Below are 7,782 nucleotides of genomic sequence, written 5' to 3' on the forward strand. Positions count from 1 at the left end.
CTAGGCATTCATATTTTTGGACACATATGAAAAAAGACATAACCACCCATATAGACTCATGTGTCACTTGCAACCAATTCAGAGGACCTGACCCCAAACAACTCAATATCAAAGACATCCCACTCCCTGCCGAACCATGGGAAACACTTGGCATTGACCTACTTAAAATGCCAATGAGCCATCAAGGTTCCAATTATGTACTCACGGCAGTCGACTATCTGTCAAAATACACAATCCTAGTTCCACTACAAGACAAAACAGCAGAGACTGTGGCCAAAGCATTGGTTAACAACATATTCTGCAGGTATAATATACCAAGACAAATGCTGTCTGATAACGGTTCTGAATTCAAGAACGAAGTAATGCGCGAAATAGCACATTTATATAACATAAATCAAACCTTCGCCACTGCCTACCATCCACAAGGGAATGGACTAGTAGAACGCACTAACAGAAAAGTGCTTGAAATCCTCAGACCTTTGGCCAACGATCTTTCGGATAGTTAGGAAGATTGGCTACCCCAGGTACAAGCCAGTATCAACAGCACAGTCAACTCCGCAACAAAGATGTCCCCCCATGAGATCATTTTTGGCCAAAGAATGCGCCTACCCTACCAAATCTTTAACCAACCCCCAACCCCCTCATACAACCTAGAAAACCTTACACAATGCCTAAAAAGAGGCATGCAAAGTATATACAAACAGGTCAGAGAAAACCTCAAAGCAGCTCAAGAAAAACCAAAAACCAAACAACACAAACGATCATCTCCACTCAACATAACACTTGGAGACACAGTCATGGTCAGAGACTCTAATAGAACTAACAAACTCAAACCCAAGTTCTTAGGCCCCTTCACAGTCACAACCTCACTCCCCAACAATGTTTTCCTGTTAACGGACCCTTCCGATCACACAACCGTAACCATACACGGAGAGAAATTGAGAAAAGTCAAACTTAACCTAAACGCAACCCCACCTCCCAACCAGAACCCACCCTCCAGACTAACAAATAACCCAATCAAGCGCAATTCCCATCACATGACACTCCGTCGACGCAACTAAAACATACACTCTAGCTATCGCCCCTGAAGATGCAGGACGTCATGCATTCCTCAGTGGAGGTTAAAATGGCCAACATTACAATAAACTTCTTTCTGCATATCTATCAAACCTTCTCTACTTCCTTCCGACCACTATAACCTTAGCGAGAGTCAGATATACATATCCTAAATCACTAAAACAAAAAACTCCATCCACAGGATGAAACCACTGCTACTACTCCCCATCCTCGTCCACTTCACACTCAGCGTACCCATACTGATACCAGGAGCAATCGTCAACAAACACGGCAATATCGCATGCGTAGAAGACTCCATCATGGTAAAGATGCGGATATCACCCCAATCGTTACTAAACCCCCTCATGGAAATTCACAAGGACCTATTCCAAATACAGCAACAAATCTCCACCCAAATAACCAACACCACAAACCAAAACAACGAAATCTCAACAACACTATACAACAACGTCAACGCCCTACACGAGAAAATGAACAACATCAGAGACACAATATACCACCTCCCCAACCCCGTAACTGAAATTCCAAAGAACAACAGACGCAAACGTGGACTGTTTAAATTTTTAGGAATTATATCAAAATCCCTATTCGGGACTGCAACAGAACAAGATATACAAACGGTTCACTCACACATGGGAAATATAACAAAGGTACTACACCAAGAAGGAAAGCTAACCAACCTAAACTCTAAAAAACATCGATCTCCTCGCGACCTCAATAAATTCGGTAATTGACAAGATCAATCATCTCACCACATTCACAACATCCCGGTTAACTAAGATCACCCAATCACAAACAGCCCTTTTCCTTCTCCACCATCTAAATGAACTCGACAAACAACTAGACAAGTTGATAGATCATAGCAATCTAGTACAGAGCGACATTTGGAACGCCCACGCAAGTATAGTCACCTCTCAAATGATCACCCCAACCCAACTTACTCAAACACTACGACAAGCTCATAATACATTGAATCTCACCCCCTTCTTCCTCAAGAACGAAATACAACACTACTACCCCAACTTGCATCAACTATCTTTCAGGAATCTATCCTTATCCACATACCTATGGACCCGATCAAGAGATTCTCCCTTTGGGAAATTTACCCCTTTCCCTACCCTTACCAAAACCGCACCATGACCCTCAACATGCCAACCTCCACCATCCTAAAATCAACTGATGGACAATGGATAACCCTTACCTCCCCAGAAACTATGGCAACCTGCAAGACAGCACGTCCAAACTTCTATATCTGCCCAGCTTACCCATTCCATTTCCAACTAACCAAATCCCAACCTTGCCTCTCAGAACTCACAACACCCAAAGTCAACCTTTCCGAGACATGCGACTTTCGCTTTTCGGACAACACTCAAATACACCACATCCACGTAGGAAATAAACACTTCATATTTCTCCCCCACCCCACAATAGTATCCGTGATATGCCTACACAAACCACCCTCCCACCATAAGATCAACGGCTCTATCACCCTACCAGACACCTGTCACATCTATATGATGGACTCAATGCTCCTACCTAACCAACTCCACTACCAAGGCACTCTAAACACCACCCACAATCTAGGTCCCATAACCCAACTAATACTCCCACCCCTCCCTAAGATCCCCGATACCATCCTCCCAAGTGAGATAGACATAGTACGTCTCCTAAACAAATCAACTACCCTTGATATAGACTCTTTAGATCTACACTATAAAATCTTACCCTATGCCTCCACTGCCCTCTCAACCTTAATCATCATTTTTATAATAATAATACTAACAAAGTACTTTTGCATGAAATAAATGCTTAATTTTTTTTCCCCAAATTGTTGTAAACCTAGGATAAGTTTTATCTTGTGTCTCACCAATATCTTATCACAGATAGTGCCATACAAAATCACAGATAAGAGTTTCTCAGAAAACATACTATAGTGCCATACAAACTCACAGATAAGAGTTTCTCAGAAAAAATATACAAGTGTCACACAAACTCATAGATAAAAATTGAAAATATATATATAAATACTGGTGAAACACAACCTTATTCCCCATTCAGAGACACAACATCACATACCCATTATTTCTTGTTCAACATGTCCTCTTGGGACCCTCATAATCAATTCAACATCACACACCCCCTTCTCCACTTATAACCACCCAAAGATTTGGTGTCTCTGACTATATAACTATATATAACTATATACATATATATATATATATATATATATATATATATATTATATTTGTTAACCATGTACCATTAGGTGCCGGGTGCCACCTAACCCCAGGGGGAGGGCGATATGTATACACCACATACACCATCACCATTCCCATGCACCATGCACCCATACATCGCGGCACATTGACATCCGTTCTGATCGTCAAACTGACGCCACTTGAATCAGCAGTTTAGCCGGGCGCCCGGAAGCAAGCACACACACACACACACACACGAACACACACAATAGATACCATCAATCACCAACCCGGATTAACACACGGGAACACAATACTGTTCAACCCTTTCCCCCTGGATATATTATGTATACAACATATCATGTTTGTACCAATTATGAACCAAGAACAAATTTATATAGGGCGAAACAACCCCACTAAAAACGTTAACAAAGTGACTGAGAGCACCTCAAAATTCACCACACTCAGCATTTCCCGAAAGAAAACCGGAGTGCACACGACCAGGAGCAGGTTGGTGTGAGACGTGCCCTAAGGACTAGAGGTTAGTGTGTGAGGTGCCCTAGTGCTCAAAACTGTATAGAAAACAATTGTGAAAGAAAGGTGTGCAACGTGTGTTAGTGATATTTTCTTTTTTGAATAAGAGTGTATCATAATAGTGTATTAAACTAGATAAACTCCAATTTTGTAATAAAAAGAAGAAAAGTGACGTTTTGGAAGTTTATCTAGCCCGCACTAAGTCCTCCTTATGTAACCCCCAACTCAAAAGGGTTACAAAAACATTAGGTTGAATCCAACTAAATTATCTAAAAATCACCGATTCTACCAACGGAATGCTCAGAAACTCCTTTTTGGTCAGTTTCACGGAGAGCCCCTATATACTTAATGTCAAGCGCTTCACGCGGATCCATATCTGGTTTCTTTCTGTGTCGCTCCATACGTTCTTCCCGCATTTCGTCGAGATTTTTTTCTTCTTCCTCTGAAAATACACGTATTGCCTTTTCGTTGAGAAGAGTTCTAGCTACTTTATTTCTTGCTACTAATTTTGCTGTTTCCTCCTTTTTCTTTTGCGCTACAGCCCTTTTGGCCTCTTTTAATTGTCTTGCTTCTTCTTCAACCTTTTGAAGATTATTCAGTTTCTTCACCTTCTCTGCTTCTTTCCTCACTTTTTTGATTGCGTACTTATTATTACGTTTAGTACGGTGGTGCTCTTTAAAAGACCTCTCAAGGTAATGCATTTGATAGTCTTTGTGGTCAGATTTACCGCCATGTTTAGTGAAACTTGTATAACCGGCAAAATAATGTTTCCGGAATCCTTCCGAAGTAGCTTCTGATATTTCACCATCAAACAACTCCAAATTGTCAAATTTTCATCGCTGTATTCGAAATCTTGGCATTCTCTCAAAGAAGTATTAAATTCTATCATTTTACGATGAAACTGTTTAACCGATTCAGACACTGAGAAAATTTTGGCCTTCCCGTATAGATTGGGAAACTTCAAGGAGTATTCTGCTCTCAATCTGTTTAAATCTTCTCTATTCTTGTACAGGGCAAACTTAGATATCTTCTTGGTATCTGTCACCCATTTCCAGAAGTGGCGATTCCGCCGTTTCTTAGACGCCGAATCCTCTGTCATGTTGTCACCTGTCATGTTGTCACCTGTATGCTTTACACCACCACGGATTTCACCGTAATACAACCTGACCCCGACTTACCCAAGCGCTTTTTGAAGAATATTTTTAGGACAAAGTGTCACCGTAATACCACCTGTCCCCGACGTCCACAGCGTTTTTTAGAAGAATATTTTTATTTAGACTTACGCCCACGTGTTTTTAGTCTATATTTTGGTGGAGTCCCGTAGATCCACTCGAGTCCTCAAGATCCGCTCGAGTCCCAAATATCCGCTCGAGCCCTCAAGATCCGCTCGAGTCCCAAAGACCCGCTCAAGTCCTCTAGATCCGCTCGAGTCCCAAAGAACGCAAAGAAGAAGAAGAAGAAGAAGAAGAAGAAGAAGAAGAAGAAGAAGAAGAAGAAGAAAAAGAAGAGGAAGAATACCACCTGACCCCGACTTACCCAAGCCCTTTTTCAAGAATACTTTTAGGACAAAGTGTCACCGAAATACCACCAGTCCCCAACTTCCACAGCGTTTTTTAGAAGAATATTTTTATATAGATATAGACAAGCCGCGGGCTTCGCCCTCCCCGGCTTCGCCGGGGGCTTGGCTGCGCAAACGGCGGCCTACGGCCGCAGCTTTCCGCGCTCTAATCCCTCGTTTTCCCCTTCGGCCTCGGCCTCGGGGCGGAACCCCAATACGGGATCCCCAGCACGAAGAAGAACACGAAGAAGAACGCGAAGAAGAACGCGAAGAAGAACGCGAGAAAGAAGAACGCGAAGAAGAACACGAAGTAGAACGCGAAGAAGAACGCGAAGAAGAACGCGAAGAAGAACACGAGGAAGAAGAACGCGAGGAAGAAGAACGCGAGGAAGAAGAACGCGAAGAAGAAGAAGAACGCGAAGAAGAACACGGAGAAGAATGCGAAGAAGAATGCGAAGAAGAACGCAAAGAAGAACGAGAAGAAAAACGCGAAGAAGAACGCGAGGAAGAAGGAGAAGAAGAAGAAGAAGAAGAAGAAGAAGAACGCGAAGAAGAAGAAGAAGAACAAGAAGAAGACGAAGAAGAAGAAGAAGAAGAAGAAGAAGAAGAAGAAGAACAAGAAGAAGAAGAACGCGAAGAAGAAGAAGAAGAAGAAGAACGCGAAGAAGAAGAAGAAGAAGAAGAACGCGAAGAAGAAGAAGAAGAAGAAGAAGAAGAAAGAAGAAGAAGAAGAACGCGAAGAAGAAGAACGCGAAGAAGAAGAAGAAGAAGAAGAAGAAGAAGAAGAAGAAGAAGAAGAAGAAGAAGAAGAAGAAGAAGAACGCAAAGAAGAAGAAGAACGCGAAGAAGAAGAAGAACGCTAAGAAGAAGAAGAAGAACGCGAAGAAGAAGAAGAAGAAGAAGAAGAAGAAGAAGAAGAAGAAGAAGAAGAAGAAGAAGAAGAAGAAGAAGAACGCGAAGAAGAAGAAGAAGAAGAAGAAGAAGAAGAAGAAGAAGAAGAAGAACGCGAAGAAGAACGCGAAGAAGAAGAAGAAGAAGAAGAAGAAGAAGAAGAAGAAGAGGAACGCGAAGAAGAAGAAGAAGAAGAAGAGGAACGCGAAGAAGAAGAGGAACGCGAAGAAGAAGAAGATGAAGAAGAAGAAGAAGAAGAATACCACCTGACCCCGACTTACCCAAGCTCTTTTTCAAGAATATTTTTAGGACAAAGTGTCACCGAAATACCACCTTTCCCCGACTTCCACAGCCTTTTTTTAGAAGAATATTTTTATTTAGACTTAGATATAGATATTGTGGAAAATAATAAGTCCAGAAATCCATGGTGACCCATTAGAATGGCTTGGTGACCCAACTTCACCCAACTTTGGGTCGCGACATCACTGCCTTACACAAATAGCTCGTAGGACATGAACCGAAATAAGACCAGGACAATATCTTCAGTCAATTCGGATGCCATCCACGCAAACCAGGCAGATTAGACAAACAAAACCTCAGGAACCACACACGCGTCTCCTAAAAGTTACACACGTTCAAACAAGGAGTATTTTTTTTCCAAATTCAAAGGAATTAAAAAGAGTTATCCAGTAGAACAACGTCAACAAACCCGTTGGGTATATTGCTGCTTTCCCCCCAGGGACATACTATGCCACTGAAACGACCTAAAGGGTGCTGGCTCACGTGTGAATGTATAAATACTGGAACAAGACAATTTCTTCCAACCTTTACACTCACAAGTGTTAAATATCAATGGCGGTGGGTTAAGCCTTAACAGCAAAGTCAAATTATCCTTAACTTTGAGTGTCCTTACTTGTGGTGGCACTCTGGGCTTCGACATCTTGCTGGAACATCCGGTAAATGCGACTGAGGCGTTGAAAGGCAATATCCGTAGAGGTTCCCTGAGATACAGAGTGCATAGAGCTTGTGGAACCAATACTCCAACACTGTGAGCACTTATAGTCGCGCACCAGTATGTACATTTTGTTGTGTAACCGATCCCCCTTTTGGCGGCCTCTTCGCTTCTTCGGGACAGTTCCTCCAGTTCCCAGAAGCTTCTTTGGCCCACTTTCTTCTTCAGCCGCCTAGGTCCATCAGCCTTGCCGGCGCATTTGTTGGGGTCTTCGCCGTTCAACCTGGAGGGGGTGCTGTCGGACGAAGGCCCTTCGGGTCCGCATGCCCTCCTCCAGGGGTGCTAGCCGAAGTCGCTCGTACTCCCGACGAAGGAGGAGCCTCCTGAGACATCCTCCGAAGAGGCGCTCTGTGATCCCTCTTTTGGCGGCTTCTTCGCTTCTTTGGGACGGTTCCTCCAGTTCCCAGAAGCTTCTTTGGCCCTCTTTTTTCTTCAGCCGCCGAGGTCCATCAGCCTTGCGGGCGCATCTGTTGGGGTCTTCGCCGTTCAACCTGGAGTGGGTGCTGTTGGAC

The sequence above is a fragment of the Oratosquilla oratoria genome, chromosome 3 (genome assembly GCF_046742065.1).
Source record: "Oratosquilla oratoria isolate Oo_2021 chromosome 3, ASM4674206v1, whole genome shotgun sequence".
In the NCBI taxonomy this organism is placed as follows: Eukaryota; Metazoa; Arthropoda; class Malacostraca; order Stomatopoda; family Squillidae; genus Oratosquilla; species Oratosquilla oratoria.